This window comes from Carassius gibelio, chromosome B17 (assembly GCF_023724105.1).
Source record: "Carassius gibelio isolate Cgi1373 ecotype wild population from Czech Republic chromosome B17, carGib1.2-hapl.c, whole genome shotgun sequence".
In the NCBI taxonomy this organism is placed as follows: Eukaryota; Metazoa; Chordata; class Actinopteri; order Cypriniformes; family Cyprinidae; genus Carassius; species Carassius gibelio.
Genome location: NC_068412.1, coordinates 17,351,131 through 17,370,515, shown reverse-complemented (window position 1 = coordinate 17,370,515; position 19,385 = coordinate 17,351,131). Strand labels below are relative to the sequence as shown.

The 19,385-nt window shown below is 36.6% G+C and overlaps 1 protein-coding gene across 2 annotated transcripts in view; it reads left to right on the top strand.

The window, feature by feature from the left end:
* The first annotated feature begins 204 nt into the window (after nt 1-204).
* LOC127976630 (disks large-associated protein 2-like) overlaps nt 205-19,385 on the top strand; it is a 102,857-nt gene continuing 83,676 nt past the window's right edge. For both annotated transcript variants that reach the window (XM_052581206.1, XM_052581205.1), the window contains exon 1: nt 205-695. The gene's annotated coding sequence lies outside the window, so the exon portion shown is untranslated. The remainder of the gene's footprint in view (nt 696-19,385) is intronic.

The window sequence follows — 19,385 nt, the reverse complement described above, 5'->3', positions numbered from 1 at the left end:
GGCACAGCTACAGGCTGCAACTCTCTCTGTATCTCTTTCTCTCTCAAAACGCCCCCTTTCCGAATGTTATCATGACACCCGAGTTTAGGAAGTTGCCCATGTTTGGACCAGGATGGAAGCAATGTCACTTGTGGTTTCCTCTCAGAGGAGACGGTCACATTTGAGAGACAAAAAAAAAGAAAAATAAATAGAGTGAGACCGGTTTTACCATAGTGGGCTTAATGATTCTGCTGTCTAACAGAAAGAGAAAGATAGGAGGAGAGAAAGAAAATCAAACTAAATGAGAAGCACAGATCCTGTCCACCATTCCTAGACTCCATCTCCAGGTTTTCAGAGTGGCTGTGTTTCAGTAGATCAGTCAGAGCGTGTGTGAAGCGTGTGTGTGTCTCCTGCGCTGTGCTGCAGTAGAGAGCCCTTCGCTCAGCCAACTGCTACTTCTCTGTGGAGGGCATCACATCCTCCCTGCCTTTTTTTTTGTTTTTCTTTCCTCACGTTTTTTTTAAATCATGGTTGGAGTGCCTGAATGAAAGCGGACTGATCGAGGGGGAAAGGACGAGACTATGTGTGTGACAGAAGAGCAAAGCGTGCTGCAGTGAGTGAAGCAGAAAAGAGTGAGAGCTCTCCACACCCATGACCGTGTGCCTGTGTGTGATCGAGTCAAACACAGCCAAACGGACTCGCTCATCACCTGACAGGTAGGCAGATGTGGGTCCCTTCAACTAATCTCACGTTCAGACAGCAGGAACTCCGAAACGCTCATGCTGGCTCAGAAGAGATCCTCGTTCTGAACAGGTTCAGCACTTGTAGTGCTGGTGGGCAGCTTGTTTGGGACAGTAGAGGTTCACAAACAGGACTGGTGATGTGAATGACATTTATTTCAACAGGAAGTGCCGCTGTTTATGTTACCACAGGTTCTTGTCATACCCCATTTGGTCTGAGTGTAGCATACCTGTACTTTCTGTGAGTCTTGAATGGGAAATTCTCCCACTTTTAGACTTGTATTTTGGGGCATTCTGGGAGTGGGTTTGGTGACTTTACATAAGCAGTTTTTGCTTGTGAAAGAGGGACGTCCTCCACAGGGTCGTGAAACAGACTCTGAGCCGTGGGTGAGGAGTTTATTCATATGTACTTGGCTGTTAGTCTCCGTCCATGAGTGTGTGTGTGTGGGTGAATGGACGCAGGGAAGCTCATCTTTGAGATTGTGTGTATGAGTGTGTATGAAATATGGGAGATATTTCATAAACCAGTCCGTTTCTCCAGTTACTGATACATATCAGCTGGATCTGTGTTAACAACGAGAGATGAACCCCATTCTAAAGGGACTTTTAATGTATGTGATTGTCTGTTTGTGTGTGTGTGTGTGTGTGTGTGTGTTTGCGTGTGTGTGTGTGTGTGTGTGTGCTCCTGGCTATTGCCTTCAGTGGATTTACTGCACTTTCTGTCACTGCCCTACCATATATATCAGCAGAGAGACAGAGAGAGAATGAAAGAGGAAGCACTGCAGGTCTAAACACTTGCTCCTGCAGTGCATTCCCCCTCCTCTCCTCTCTCTTTAGGTGTCACGCACACTCACGCATCCACCCACCCACCCACCAACCCAGACACACACACCGACATGTATGTGTGTGTGTGTATATATATATATGTATAATATATGTATAAGAGCTGTCATAAATATTTGATATATATATATATATATATATATATATATATATATATATATATATATATATATCAAATATTTATGACAGTTCTTATACACACACACTTGGGAATTCAGACTTGTCTCAGTGAGAGATGATCAAGTAGCAAAAACAGATCAATGTCTTCATCACTGGATTGCTGTTAACTGCGCTGTGTATTTGTGTTTATAGTGATTCACTTAAAATAGACTGACCAATGTAAAAATCACTTTGTTTCTGTTGTTTTCTGTTAAAACAAAGTGATTAACAAAAATGTTGTTCCAAACTTGGATGAGTTTCTTTCTTATATTGAACATAAAAGCAGATATTTTGAAGAATGCTGGTAAACAAACAGTTGAAGGTCCCCAATGACTTCTGTAGTTTTCTTTCCCTATATTGGATGTCAATGTGGACCAGCAACTGTTCGGTTCTTTTTTTAATTATACAGGTACGACATGAAGGCAATGATGAGTAAATCAGGATAAAAAAAATAATTATTTTATGTTGTTTTTTTTATGAGTTATGTTGTTTTATTGTTCACTGGCAATGTTTTTTCTAGTTTATAGGCAAAATTTAGGGAGCTTTGTTTTAGTTTTTTTTTGTAAAAAAAGAACAAAAGATTCCATAATTTGGTAAGAAAAACCGACTAGTTAATACAATTATTATTCTAATATTCACTGAAAACAACTATAATTTCTTTCACAGTTTTTATTATTTTATTTGTTATTTCAAAGATGTTTATCTATTTTTACTGGATTTTTCTTTTACTGTTTATGTATTTTTACTACATTTTTGCACACACATTCACTCAGTGTTTATTCCCAGTGTCCTCAAGCACATCACTATTAATGGATAAATGTTTGACTAAGTGACGTGTCACACGCACCATCCAATCACAACAATGCATGGAAGAATCAGACTTTATGGGACTTAAAAAGTGGCTGGTTTGTGCCCTTATGGAATTGTTGATGCCACTTTATTCATTTTTATATAAAGGAATTAAATAATGAATGAAAACGAAGCCTTGATGCATCAGTTTACAGTCAGACTGATCACTGTAATAATGTGTGGAAATCTGAGGGTGTCTTTAGGGTGAAGAATGTGTAAACACATCTCAAACATCTGACATATGACGAGCAGGTGAGTCACAGCATAAAGATTATCAGCAGTAGACATGAACAGAAGTCTGTGAAGATGAGGTGCCTTTGTTTTCATGTTTCTGTATAGTCCATTAAATTGTCTATAAACCCCAATGATATCGACATAAAATAACATGATGTTAAAGGGATCATTGTTTAATTTATTATTTTCAGCCAATACTGGATGTATCTTTTTTTATCCTAATTTTATTATCAGTTGTCAGCTATAATATTAAAGGTCCCGTTTTACGCGCTTTTTTGAAGCTTTGATTGTGTTTACAGTGTGCAATATAACATGTGTTCATGTTTCGCCTGTAAAAAAAACACAGTATTTTTCACACAATTCACCTGTAGACCACTGTTTTCACTGTCATAAAAACGGACTGATGTCTTCCTCGTTCTATAAAGTCCCTCCTTCAGAAATACGTAACGAGTTCTGATTGGGCCAGCGGTACCTGTGTTGTGATTCGACAGCAGCTGAGAGCAGGCTGCCCTCCTGGAAACGTGATTGGACTAGTTTTGGAGTAGTTTTGAGAAGCAAGTGGGGAGGAGCATGTGCTGGAGATGTATTTATAGTCACAGGAGCGTTTTTACTGACGAGATGCGAATGAAAATCGCATTCGTTTTTTTGCAAAGCCCTAACATCTATTTAACAAAGCTAAACAGCGTTGCCCTTTGTGTAATAAGTTACAGAAACTGTTAAACGCACCAACTTAAATAATAAAATACACTTTCCGGTTGTGGTCCATAAACAACACCTTCTCCAGATAAAGAGGGAACTGCTCCATCTTTCAAGAATAATCTTTGTGCGAATCCGGCATTAAACTGATTGAGAAAGTTGTCCTCAGCGAGCTGTCCTCAGCAAAATTTGCTGCACATAGTTTTACATGTGGATTATAATTTTCCGGAAGCGAGTTAAACATAAATTGTAACCATTAATCTCCTAGTACAATGTCCCTGGGAAGCCCAAACAAAGATGATTGGACTCAGAGATGAAAATAACAGCGTTTCAAACGACATGGTGACAAACACAAACACAGCTCTTCCTTGCTCTCCGTCGGAGCGCAACAAGGTCACGCCCCCCTGTTTGTGAATTCATGTGGGCAGAGGTTAGTCAAAAAACTGTTTTAGTGATGTCATTACTACAGGAACTAGAGGGCTGTAGTCCAAACGGGTCGTTTTTTGTAGGTGAATTCTGTTAAATCAAATATTTCGCTTGGCATTGAACTTTGAGCTTTAGAATTTTACAGATATTATTTATACTCTAACAACAACATTACACACTAACTAAAGTTGAAAACATGGAATCACGAAGAAGGGGACCTTTCAAATATTTATCAGCTTAGAATTTTTATATTTCTGTATGCCTATCCTAGTAAAAATTCATATATTTAAAATACATTTACTTAACATTAATTTAACTTAATTGGGCGTATCACTTGTGCACAGTGCACCTTTCTTAATAATAAGCCTTAAATGTGTTCTAATATCACTATAGACAAGGATTGTATGATCTTTAAATAACATCGGTAGTATATAGTACTTCATATGCAGAATTAAAGTGCAGTAAGCACAAAATGAGTTCTTCCAATTTAGTACTTTAATTATACCATTTTAGTATACTAAATGTACAATTGCATGTTATTTGTATTAAGTATACAAATATGTTAATATATTTGTAGTATACTTAGCATGGAATAAATGTATTTCAAATATATTTTTGTATATTTATTTTTCACTATAGGCCACTGCATTTTTCCTCTCTGCTTCACAGAAATAATAAAGTAAATGTCAGATAGGTTTTGAGTGACATAACGATGAGTAAATGATGAACTATGTCAACAGCAGCAGAGCGGGATGCTTTGATGGTTTAAAAGAAAAACACTCCCAAACTTGTTCAGGTTCCCGCAGACGTCTGCAGAAATGGTGCGAGGAGGAAGAGACTTTGACCTAAAGCAGCTGAAGAGTCGAAGTTCTGACGCACACGAGTGCCGTGGGAACAATGTTGTCTGAAAAAGCTTTTTTTGAGCCTCTGTTTAAGAACACTCTTAGAGTTGATGTAATCTGCCTCCTGAAGGACGTCACTCTACTGTAAATGTGCTATGAAAAAGTGAGTTAAAGAGTGAATAGAGTGAGAGGAAGAAAGAAAGAGAGGGCATGAAAGAGTGTGCATGAAAGGGGACAGGTTAGGACAGGTCTGTCTCACAATCCTTTAGAGATGAGAGTTGCTGGGTAATAATAAGTTCTGCAACACATCATGTTTTTTTTTTTTATCTTACTTTCTCTATCTATCTATCTATTGAGGATTGCATTCCTGTTATTTGACAGTGCTACACAGGGCTGTGCTGCTCTTGTTGCCATGGAGACGTAGCTAGGCAGCGGAGTCTGCGATTCTCGCATGGTTCTGCATACGTGCCGAGCAGCGATGCTACTTCTTAGGACTTACCGTATACTGGTGCGTGTGGGTGTGTGTATGAGCAGGGCAGAGGAGTGTGTTTCTCTAGATGCATGTGTGTATCAGCATGTGCTGTATGTGCATCTGAGAGTTGCTGCAAGCCAAGAGAGGGAGCAAAAGACAAACTCTATCTCTTCCATGCAGAGAGAAGAGGAGGTGACAGAGAGACAGAGCGAAAGAGTGGGTGGGAAAGTCACACATCCTTGCGCACATTGGAGAAGAGAGGGAGAGAGATGTGTGTGGGTGGGTGTGTGCGGAGACAGGAGCTTGTTTTTCTGTGTATAATCTCTTGGTCCTACGGGGCGACTAATGAAGCAGGAAAATCTCTCATTCACCCTCTAGCATTAGCATTAGCATTAGCTTGACAACACCGTGACGTGACCTTGTATTTCTTTTCAGCTGGAAAGAAAAGATTAAGGAGAAAGGAAAATGTTTGATCGAGCGGGATGTTTATGATTATGTAATACCACAATGAATGCAGGTTATTTAAAACAAGATGTAGTAATAGTTAGTATGTGAAGCGCTCTGTATAAATGAGTCGTTAGCTACAATTGGACTTTTTGGGAAAATGCTAATTTTGATCAATTAAAAAACAAAAAAAACATGCAGCTTTTAAACTTCAGAAAAGAGCATATTGCTAAATATATTGTAACATATGCACTCTTAAGCAAATCTATTACGCATTCCACACCTTCAAATGTTATGGGGTCAGATTTTTTAAGACGCGTTAAATTGATCAAAAGTGACATACATTGACTTACATACAGTAGACTTACATTGTTATTTGATTTAAAATAAATGCTGTTCTTGTGAACTTTCTATTCATTAAACAATCCTGAAAAGTTATTTATCATGGTTTCCACAAAAATAATAAGCAATAAAAGTGTTTTTATTATTGATAATAATAAGAAACCAGCATATTAGAATGATTGATGTGACTCATGTGACAGAGTAATAATGCTGAAAATTCAGATTTGCTATCATAGAAATAAATTAGATAGTAAAATATATTTGAATAGAATACAGTTATTTTATATTTTAATAGAATATCACAATAATACGGTTTTTATTTCTAATAAACTAAATGCAGCCTTTGTGAGCAAAAGAGACTTCCTTCAAAAACAAACTTCAGTGCATAAAACCCAAAATCGGGATATGGGTCAAAATTATTCAAAATGACAGAGCAGATCACATACAGTATGTTTAAAAGTGAGTAAAGTGACAAGGAAACAACTTGACAGATGATTCTGGGCTCTGCTGTTGTATTTTTCAGACAGTCGATGCTGCCCACACTGAGGACCACTGGGATATACTAGCTCTTATACGCCCCCTGCGCTCTCCTCAGCCTCTCACTGCATGCTGTGAATCCACCAGACATCACCAAGAGAATAAAGGATGATGGGGCACTGATCAGGGCATTCAGTGTAGTTTAGAGGAAGTTCTTTTGTTGAAAGTAGCAAAAATGTTGACTTGCCATAAAGCTGGACTTCAGTATCATTGTGGATTTGGGAGCTTAATTGCCCTACATTTTGTTTATGAGTGCCAGAAGCTCGACTGTCTCACTTGACTCTCAGATGAATCTGTGCAAGAGCTCTTATTATTTTCACGAGTTTTTCTCTCTCACAATGCAGTATTATATGCTGTTGTGATTGTACGTTTAAATAGAATGAGCACATATTGTGACTGCTCTTAGCTTGAGATAAACATCACTTTTCAGCCTTTTATTCCACTTTTATTCAATTTTTGCCTTGTTTTTTAGCTTTGACCTACCATGTACTAGTGTACATTTCATATCAGTATAAACATTTAAAACATACACAGGATTTCTGTTGTAGGAAGGCAAGCTAAATATACTAATGAGTATATTTGACATTGTATATTTGATGAGTACATCCTACATCTGTCTGTCTGTCTAGCTAGCTAGCCTCCTAGCATCATATCTAGCTAAAGTCGTATCAATTGTTCTTTTGTTCAATATTTTTGTTCTTTTTTTTTTTGCATCTTTTTTTCCAAAACTTTCAAATGAGGCTTTTGAAGACGTTATTCAAGGTTTGTTTCGACAAACTTTGCTTTTCTAGGGGTGATATTTGACACTAATGTGTTCCTGTGGCTCAGTGGTAGAACATTGTATTAGCAGCGCAAAAGGTCATGGGTTCAATTCCCAGGGAAAAAACATACTGATTTAAAAAAAACATTGTATAGCCTGAATTCACTGTAAGTCGCTTTGGATAAAATCGGCTGCTAAATGCACAAATAAATAAAAAAATGTAACATTTGACCCTCATGTTCAGAACACTGTTAAAACAACATTTTGTCTTCTCAGAAATATTGCACGAATACGCCCCATGCTGTTTTTTACTGTAGCTGAAAAGCTGATCAATACATTGTTGTTTTTTTCTGCATCGATGACTGCAACACTTTTCTTGCAGGTGTTTCAAAAACCACCCTAAATAAACTGCAGTATTTCCAAAACTCAGCTGCTAGAGTCCTGACAGTCTGGAACTAGCAAGCACTTCACTCCAATTTTGTAATCCCTATACTGGCTCCCTGTTAGGTTTCATTTTTACTTCAAAATTCTCAATTCTCGTGAATTTCAAAAAATGACAATTAAATTGAAATTTCAAAGAAATTCTCAGTTCAAATCAGAATAGCTCCCTGAAGCATAGGCATGCCTGTTTTTATTCCTAAAATATCTCTCCTCCTTTAATGTACCATCCCAACCTTTGGTTTCAATAGAAAATACATCAACAAATGAAGAAAATCTGTGCTTGTCAATCGATTTCGTGCCGTCTTCAAGAATTTGGAGACAAGTAGACGTTTAATGAGCTCTGAGCCTAACGAGTTGATAATATACCAATTATCTGTCCGTTAGCCCGCTGGCTTAGAATGCTACACTCAGATTGTTGTAATTACAGTTCACTAAAGACGCTCTTATTATGATTTGGAGTTCATTAATAACACACAGTATTTGGACATACTGATGGCTATAATATATTTACTGCCAACGGTGCAGGTACTAACATATGTTCTAGTAAGATACACCACACAATTGTTGGTTGAAAATCCATTTACAGTAAACACATATTTCCCAGTTTCCCAAAGGACTCCAATTGGTTTTTAACACGCAAACACTGGCTGATTACATAAGGCTATTGAGGTACTGTAAGTGGAGTAAAATACCATATCCAAATACTGTAAAAGCAATCAATGTGGCTGTAATTGTCTCTGCTTTATATTGGAAATCTGACCTTATGCTTTTTGGACAATGAGTTACATTTTAGAACATGGTAATATACAGTTCCTCCACTATTCTGAAATGTTCAGACATGAGCGATCTCTGTTTGACACTTCAAGAGCAAGGATAAAGTAAATGTCATCTCCTTCTCAGTTTTTCTTGGGAATGTTCTTTGTCACACTCAGAGTCCGACTGTTATAAGAAATACAATTTCTGTTCTGTCAGTGTAAACTCAGGTAGCAAGAAAAGAGTTATTTGACATACTTCAGAGCAAGAAAGAAAATTGTCCCACACAGTTTTGCAGACAAGCATATCCTTCAGCCAATAAAGGCTGCCGGAGCCCAAGTATAGTCCTTTTTTTTTTTAATAGTCAAACTGACAAATCTTTTTTTTTATTTAAATATTGACTTTCCCTCGCATGGGGTGATATTTTGGTGTTTCTCTGTCAATAGCACTCTCAAGACTGATTTACTTTTTTTATTCTAGCATGTAATTTGTCTTAGGGCACCTCAAATTTGATTCCGCTCTGATTTGTTTTTTGGCAACAACACAAGCCTCAACAGCTACGATAGATCTGCTCTCACCTTGGTCCATTCACTAACTGTGTGTAGGAATGTATTTGTGTCCAAGACCTGTGTGTGAATGCTGACAGGCAGAAATCAGGAGACATCAGTAATTGGGCACTTTGCCCAATTTCTTTTGCACTATAACTTTGCACATAGTATTTAAATGCAGTCAGTACTTTTTTATGAAATAAATGATTATTTTTATCGAGCAAGGATGAATTAAATTGATCAAAAAGTGACAGTAAATACATTTATAATGTTACAAAAGATTTATTTTCCATGTAAATGCTGTTCTTTTTAACTGTCTATTCATCAAAGAACCCGATTTCGTCAAAAATATAAAGCAGGACAACATTTTCAACATTGATAATAATAATAATAATACATATTTCATAAACACTAAATCAGCATATTAGAATGATCTCTGAAGGATCATGTGACAATGAAGACTGGAGTAATGGCTGCTGAAACTTCAGCTTTGCCATCTCAATAATAAATGTTTTTTTTTTTAATATATATATTAAAATTAAATTGTAATACAATTTTTTTTTTTACTACAGTATTTTTTATGATATGCATCATAGATTGATCTGGGATGAGACTGTTGATCGTCTGTGTTCTTGGTTTATATAAAAAGAGTTTGTTGGGGCCGAAAAAGATGCATTTAATAATGCTGGCTGTCCAGGTTGTGATATAAGCGCCTATGGGGTTTTGTAGAATAATTTGCCCGTATATTATGCAAATGAACTGCAGCCATGCACTTTAGAATAATTCAGGTTTGCTAACACTTAAATGAGGATGAGAATACATCTATGTACTCATATTCTTAATACATTTATGTGTAGATGTAAATCACACATCCTGTTCCAGTATACATTTTATTTGAGAACCTTTTCTGCGCACATAGATGTGATCATCGTCATAATCATCACACACCTTTGTGTCAATATTATCTGCAGATGCATTTGTGTAAGTATTTGTGTGCCAAGAGTTTAACACCTTTAACATAAAAATGTTTCTAAAAGTCAGGAGGACAAACAAGTTTACTCGTATTCTGGCATCTCTCTCCAAGCCCCCCTCACTGAGATAGTTTGTGACGGCTGCCAGATGCATGCTGGGAAATAAGAGGCTGAGTGGTTAGCCGAGTGGGGCGGCAGCAGCACAGCGAGAGCCACATGGTCATGTTTATGAGACAGGCAAATACTAACGGACCCAGAGAGCACATACACACCCACACAGTTACGCTGAAGACTGATAAATTGAGACATTTATTAGGGCTTCGGGGCTCTGCGGGTGACAGTTTTCTGTTGACCTTGCAAGGGCCAAATAGATTGTGTTAGATCCTCTGGAAAGTGTGATAGAGTGATTTAACTCTTTAGTTTAGTGATTGTGTCATTTGTAATGCCGCTGATTATGCCATTAAATCAGTCTGAGCTGTTTAGAAACGCTGCAGATAAAGTTCAGCTCGTGTTGTAGAATTCTTGTGTATTTTATGCAATCTCTGATGACCTTATTTTGACCTGTTTTCAGATGCTGATTTGCTGATGTGCTTGTGACCTGGCTGAGGGCTGTTCTGTGTTTGCTGGATGGTTGTGTGACTCTAGGGGAAAAGTTTGAACTGGTAACTGGCACAGTAGGATTTTGACATAGTCTGACAGACTTCTCCTTCATGTCCCTTTCAATGAGAGGGAAAATATCTCATTGCCTTCAGCTCTGTTGGAGACAGACATGTCAAAACTTAAGGAAGTTCTCGCATTAAGATATAACTTGTTGTTTTGTTCATTGTCGAAATGCTATCCAGCATGGATCCTTTGTGATTTAAAAACCACCTCCCCTCTAATCTCGCTCTCTGTCTGTTTTCAGAGCTGCCAGAACACTAGTCATACAATCAGTGAAAAGCAGGCTTACATTTTTGAGATCAACTTACTAACCTATTAAAATAACCTACTTATGGGTTTGCCTTATTCATACAACAGCACTTCAGTTTTCTCACTGCTGTTTACATAATGACATTTCATGACTTTATTTTAGTATCTGTCTTAATACTTCACTCGTGTCTTCAGTGGTATTTTTTTCATTTATTTTAGCATTGATCTTACAAATTGGAAATCACTGAACTATGAATCTATAATGAGCCTAATTAGGGGTATAAAATATATTGTTTGCATAACTTACTTAATCAGTATCTGTCAGATTTCTTCCATTTTCCGTAAATTTCATGTCATTTACAGTACCATCATCTAAAGCTCACATAAAGGTAATAATAATAATAAAATAATAATAATAATAATTTAATGGCACTGTTAAGCAAATCTCAAAATAAATATCAATTGTTGCCACAGTTGTCGCCGCTATGCCCAAATTCCTTCATGGCCAACTAATGATTTTAGTTCACATTAAAGTTAACATGTACTTCATTAATCATTTAGCCGGAGTTACAGGACAGTAAATTATAAATGATATAGGCCTACTTAGATTTTTCATGTGTTTTAACTATTTACACACACAAAAAAATAGACTTTCAATATTGACCAGGTTATCGAATATAAAAGGAAAATAGTTATCCTATTGATTCAAGCCAGATTTTATATTGTTGCATCTTCCTGTCTAATCTTAGAAAGGAGAATTTGTGTTAAAATGAATGCAAGCGTTTCATGAGTCAAAATTAAGATTTTTCTTTTATGCCAAATATCATTACGATATTAAGAAAAGATCATGTTCCATGAAGATATTTTGTAAATTTTCTACAATAAATATAGCAAAACTTAATTTTTGATTAGTAATATGGATTGCTAAGAACTTCATTTGGACAACTTTAAAGGCAATGTTTTAGATTTTTAAATAGTTGTAATAGTATGTTCTCGGCCACATATTGTCCTATTCTAACAAACCATACATAAACGGAAAGCTTATTTATGCAGCTTTTAGATGATGTATAAATCTCAATAAAAAAATAAAAAATAAAAAAAAGGATCCGTATGACTGGTTTTGTGGTCCAGGGTCCCATATACATATTATTAAGATGATGTTTTCTCTGAAATAACTTGTACTGTATAAAGTTGTTAAAATTCCCTGCTGTTTTTTTTAATGACTGGCTTGCATTTTCATATCTTTCACTTTTTTTGATAAGAAAGCATCTACCATGAACTGTAAATTGTAAAAGAATTGTATTATGTAAATGAATTGTAAAAGTGAAAGGCAGAAGAGAGCTGTGTCTCGAACAATGATGTGTCAGTCTTTGATGAAATCTAGCACAGTGCTGAAGCATGAGGATAATTTATTCACTCTGAATTGCTTCACATAACACGTGTCCACCAGGAGGGTGGCATGTGCTCCCTGAGGAGCTGTTTGAGCCGATATGAGGTTGGTGCAGTGAAGAACCTCCTTGGAGACTTAATTGAGAATATAAGAAAGCCACTGTGAAAAAGTGCTGCGTCAGTCGGTGCAGGAAGAACCAGCTGAAACGATGTTCATAACAGACGTGTGACCCTGCTTTCTGCTCTTTTCAGTTGACTGTTTTATCAACAAATGTGTGATTGATTGTATTTAGTATCATTTCTGATATTAAGTTAATTGATTATATTATTACTTTTAGACACATTTTTCTTTGTGTCTAAAAAGAGAGCTTGTGCTACATTATTGCTACATTATATTTTAGTGGAATATTTGTCATTGGCCAAATTTTTTTTTGTTCCGTTGATTGCTTGATTAATTTATCAGAATGAGACCGTATGAGATATACAAATTTCAGACTTATTTCCCCTATTTCAACAACATTTGCCATCATCAGATGCTCACTTAAAGTTGATCTTTAAATCACTAATTTAATAACACTGTTAAATTTAATCACAAGTAAATATTATAAACACTATCCAATTTGTAGTTGTTTCCATTTAATTTAATTGGATTATATATCAGCCATTTATTGGTTTAAATTCAGACTTTGTTTTTTCTTCAAGTTTTTTTTGACATTATATAATTTTAATATTTTCCATTTATATATTTGTGCTGTCAAGCGATTAATCATGATTAATCACATCAAAAATAAGTATTGTTTTCAAAATATACAGTATGTGTGTGAACTTTGTATATTTAGTATGTATATAGTATAAATACACACACATGCATGTACTTATTTAAATAAAGATTTGTGTTAATATATTAAATATACTGTATTTATATAAAATACAAATGATATGAGTATAGATGTACACGTTAAGACAATCATATATATATATATATATATATACATGTATACATGCATACATACATACATACATACATATACACAGTACACATAAATATGTTATGTAAACAAACACTTATATATAATTTATTTACAAAATATAAAATAACATGAAAATAATTATTGGCTTATTGGAACCAATTGTAATATCAGGGCATCCTTTGCAATAAATCCAGTTTAATCAAAAGATAAGATCCGAGTATTGATTTTGCCAGACATTCACTCATTCTGTAAAACTGTAATGGAAACATCTCACCATTTGGGGCCTTTGGGTGCTCATAATCCTGCTCTGCTCTCTGTTTTTTTCTCTCTTTAAAGTAGATTGAAATGACACTCTGGTTTTATCCTATCAAATGGAAAATGAATGTCGGTCACCAGGCTCAAACTGCACCAAATGGTCTTTGAAAAGATACCTTGACTCCATTTGTTTTCTGGTCCACTCCTACAGAGAAGGGCTTTAAATAAAATCACGTGGCTAACCACATCAAGGTATTATTACTCTGTTTGCCAGAAGCCGACACTTCATTTTTAATATTAAACTGACTTCACCCTCCTCTTACATGACTTTCCTCTATTTTGATGCGGAGTGATTTGGTCTGCAGAAAGCCTACACTTTCAAACAAAGTCATAGTCGATTTGGGTTTCCATTCTCGGGCCAGAGTAAACACGAAAAAAAAAAAACCTTTTTAATGAATCAAGCTGAAGCAGAATTGAGCACCATTTGTAAGGAGCAGATGCTAGCCTTGTGTGCAACTACATGGCTGTTAGCACTAATCATGGCAGAGCAAAGACTGCTAATCTCTCTACAGCCTCTTGGATGTGTCCGAGCACACACAGATGCTGCCTCTTCTACCAGAACCACTGCAGGGCCCAGGCTAATGGATGCTTTTACATTTAACAGGTTTGGAGCTAATATCTTTGCACAGCGGTAGATCTGAAAGTTTTCTGCTATTATGTTTGGAGAGGTTCTTTTATATGCATAACAAGTATAATGCAGGATTAATATGTTACATTAGGAAGGATTCAGACTGTTGTTAAGAGAACAGTTCACCCAGAAATTAAAACAGTATTGTTTACTCGGGCTCATGTCATTTCACAACCATATGCTGTTAATTTTTCTATTGAAAAAACTCCAGGTAGAAATTGTATTAGAAGTTCATAGTTACCAGGGGCTGACAAGCTCCACATAAGAATAAACTGTAACAAAAAAAGTGGCTCCACATTTCTGAAACCACTACTTTTATGAAACCGCTTTTTTGCTGAGTTTGGAGATTGACAGCTATGGTCCCTGTGAAATCTAATTTTAAGACAAAAACTGTGCAATATTTTTTTTTTTAAATTGAAAATTTGTGCAGAGCAACATGAGGTTGAGTAAATACAGGTGCATCTCAATAAATTAGAATGTCGTGGAAAAGTTTATTTCATTAATTCAACTCAAATTGTGAAACTCAATGCACACAGACTGAAGTAGTTTAAGTCTTTTGGTTCTTTTAATTGTGATGATTTTGGCTCACATTTAACAAAAACCCACAAATTCACTATCTCAACAAATTAGATTATGGCGACATGCCAATCAGCTAATCAACTCAAATCACCTGCAAAGGTTTCCTGGGCCTTCAAAATGGTCTCAGTTTGGTTCACTAGGCTACACAATCATGGGGAAGATTGCTGATCTGTCATTTGTCCAGAAGACAATCATTGACACGCTTCACAAGGAGGGTAAGCCACAAACATTAATTTCCAAAGAAGCTGGCTTTTCACAGAGTGCTGTATCGAAGCATGTTAACAGAAAGTTGAGTGGAAGAAAAAAGTGTGGAAAAAAAGATGAACTTCACAAGGAATGTTCTGAGGCTGGGGTCAAAGCATCAAGAGCCACAACAAAGACATGTCAAGGAATTTTCTGAACCACAGACAACATCAGAGGCATCTTACCTGGGCTACGGAGAAGAAGAACTGGACTGTTGCTCAATGGTCCAAGGTCCTCTTTTCAGATGAGAGCAAGGTTTGTATTTAATTTGGAGTCTGGAAGAAGGATGGAGAAGCTCATAGCCCAAGTTGATTGAAGTCCAGTGTTAAGTTTCCACAGTCTGTGATGATTTGGGTTGCAATGTCATCTGCTGGTGTTGGTCCATTGTGTTTTATAAAAAAACAAACAAAGTCACTGTACCCGTTTACCAAGAAATTTTGGAGTACTTCATGCTGCCTTCTGCTGACCAGCTTTTTGAAGATGCTTATTTCATTTTCCAGCAGGATTTGGCACCTGCCCAAACTGTCAAAAGCACCAAAAGCTGGTTAAATGACCATGGTGTTGGTGTGTGTTGGTGTGCTTGACTGGCCAGCACTCACCAGACCTGAACCCCAGAGAGAATCTATACCATACCACCTCAGCAGTGCCACAAACTGATCACCTCCATGCCACGTCGGGAGCCCCTACTTCGTATTGAGTACATGTACAGTGAATGAACATACTTTACAGAAGATCAACAATTAACTAAAAAAATGTTTTTATTTTTTTATTTTTTATTACTTTTTTTTTTTTTAGATTTGGTGGATTTTTGTTAAATGTGAGCCAAAATCATCACAATTCAAATAACCAAAGACTTTATTGAGATGCACCTGTATTTACTCAACCTCAGTCCGTGTGCATTGAATTTATTTAATACACGAGTTTCAAAATTTAAGTTGAATTACTAAAATAAATGAACTTTTCCACAACATTCCAATTTATTAATGCACCTGTAATTACATTACATTTATGGGTAAAATATATACTTTTAAGAAATAACATGTTTTGTTGTGGCAGTGTGAAGCATTGAACTACTTCTATCCCTCACAGCCTTGTTTTCATTTGCATCAAATTAAATATGGTGGTACATTTAAATCAGTTGTTACCAAATGTGAATCCCCCCAGATCAGTTGCCAAGTTTATTCAAACAAACAACATATGCCTTTCTAGAGTCTGTCTCAAAGTCAACAGCACTATTTGCATTAGATACATTTCAGAGACAGTGTTCCCTTGGCTAGCTTTCACACCTGACTGAGATTTCTTTTATTGTTTAATGTTTTCCCTTTTGACTCTATTATATATAGGAAAGTGAGAGAGGATATAGGAGAAACATAGGCAAAGGGATCGGAAAATGTGAGATGGCATTGCACAGAAAACCTCTTCTAAAGCCATAAAACAAGACCAGCTAAAACTGGCCATTTCCATGCAGCCTGAATCAATATGCAAGTGTTTATTTATGCACCTGGGCATATTAGAAAGCATATAGGTATTTGATCTTTGCATGCTCACTTGTATGTGTTTATGTAGACGGTGGATTAAGTTACTAGGGAAATGTATGGCTCACTGCACTTGAGTAGCTTTGTATCCACAGGGCTCTCTGATATCAGCCTGTTGAACATCTGTACAGACAGCAGGAGACACCCACAACACAGAGCTGTGTGTGCGCTTGGTTTGAAGGGCTCTCATCAGGGCTATACACAACTATATTGTAATATGTCCAGCACCACGTGGGCTCGATTTACTAAAGCATTCAAAGTGTGTTTGTCTAAACCAAGGAGACCTATTATACCAGGTGAAAGCCTTGCACTGCTTTAACAGTCTTCCGGGAACTTCTGTTCTTCACTATAGCCACTATACTGCCAGTTTTACACTTGTGAAATTAACTTGCAAAAATGCAATCAAGTTATATGAATTGAAGAGGTCATGAACTGCCTTTTTATTATTTTGTACTGTTCTCTGATGTCCCTTTATAATTTTATGTACTCGGAAGTAAACACCTACTGAAGTAATTGGCTAAAAGTTGTGTTTGTTTGACAGCCTTCATCCTTCAGAGATGGAAGCTGCTGTAATTTATGTTTAAAACACATAAATACTCATTACGTATCAAATGGTTTGTAATTCCAGACAAAGTAGTAGTGATCATGTAATGAAAATAGTTAAGGCCCCAATATACTTCAAACGAACTACATTTTCATTTCTGCATTTGGGGGCAAAAAGAAGTTTGAAAAGGCTGAGCAATGGTATACTGTTTTACTGTACTGATGGTACTATTTACTGTACATGAAGTGCTGGTTGAGATGCTCACGCCTATGCCCTAAACCCAAAAAAACGATTACATTTCCTCATTCAAAACACGCATGTGGGTGTATATGTGCACTTGGCTTTATGTCGCGTCACAATAACTTTCAGGTCATGTCGTGACATATCAATCTTCTATTGGTCACACAGAAATACAGAATTGTAGAAGGGCAAAACTTCTTTGCATGAACATCAATGGAACGAATAGTATAGTGTGACTGCACCTTAAAGATTTTTTGGGCGTTTTGCTTGTTATAGACTGTTTCTTCAGGCACACGCGCCTGGACCTAATTTAACTTCCGGTCTGTTGGCTGCAGTGCCTTCTACAAACGCAGTTAAATTCAAGGTGATGAGTAGACTGAAGTTGGGCTCAGGTGGTTGTGCTGCGGGATGTATTTCTCATACATTTATTTATTTTTGGAAACTCGAATTTTAAAACTTTTCAAAACTTTTCAAAAAGGCTTTGTTTAATAAACATGAGTAACGTTACGTACTGCACGTTTAATAATAATAATTTCTTACATTTATATGTTTAAATATCAAAGCGAGGCACTGGTGTTTTTATATCGCTGTATTTCTGAAGGAAGACTTGCATGTTATATGCCTGATAAAGCAGCGTGTGAGCGTACCAGCTCTGCTTTGTTTACAGCTGTTACTGGGGAAAACTCTATTTCTCGCGCTTTATGTCAATGCTTTAAAACATCTCCTGCTGGCAAAGAATGAATTTGCATTTTCATTAAGTCCGCCTGATCCACACAGCAAACATATTTTGTTTGTTATCAAAAATATCTACTCTAGAGGGACTTGGCTGTTGTTATTGATTCTATTTGGAAGTCTACCGGAAGTTAAGTTAGGTCCACAAAACGCGTGTGCGCAGTAACGTTTGTTTATGTTGTTGCCGTTGAAACCGTCTATAGTCTCTGATTGGTGGAGTCTCATTGGCAGAATTGTAGGTAATACACTTTTCACTTGGACTTCCTGTTGGGCTTGATAAAAAAATTAAGTTTAAATAATGAGGGCTGCTGGCTTCAAAAAATGCATATTCAATTGATTAACAACCTTGATACTCACTGTAGGCCTGTCTTTAAAGTTTATTTTGTCATTGTTCCCCCAGGGAGGAAATTATTACGATTTTTACTTCCATAAACTGACTTTCAGTCAATTTAATTCACATTATAAATCAAGATGTGAAAAACAGTCAGTTCTTCAGTCCTGAAGACTGGACTTTGCTAACCAACCAAACCTCGACTCTTTGGTCTAAGTAGATAACAAGAGTTTGAGATTGGCAGCTGACAACTGGTGTTTCTTTTTAATTCCAAGCCAAACAGTTTTAACAACCAAACACACACAAATCCTATATTGTATAGACAGTATATTCCTTGAATGTACAATATACATCAAGCTTATCTTTCTTGCACAGTACCACACAAAACATCTCCTGTCCTGGCAAATCCCTCCCTGATGCTTCTCCAGCTGCTCAGCTAAATTTCGCGTTGTGGATCTCTGCTGAATTGTGTGATGGAGCAGTAAAAGTGCTGCGCAATTCCAGTCGCCGCTGGCTGTTAGCTGAACTTCACTTTAATGTTTCTTGTAATCACAGCCTAACACAGGTTCGGTTTAACCTCTGGCTCAGGTCCAGCTCCCTCAGGCATGAAGATCTTTGGCACAAACAGCGATCTGAGAAGATGAAGAGATCTTTTATTAAACATGAAGGATTCAGATCAGCTCTGCCAGGCTTCTTTTGAGGAATTAGCATTTAGTGTTTGTGTGTTATCATATTAAATTAGCATATGCAATGGGAGATGCTAACACACTCAGGAACACCTCAGCTCTGAATATCACCATGGCAACTAGATCAGAAACGGTTATCTCAACACTTTTTTGTGTTGGTTTATTCTGTTTGCATCTTAACTCATTCATGTGAAAGGTAAGCACTTACACAAACACGCTTTCAGGTTACATCTTGTTCTTCGCCTGA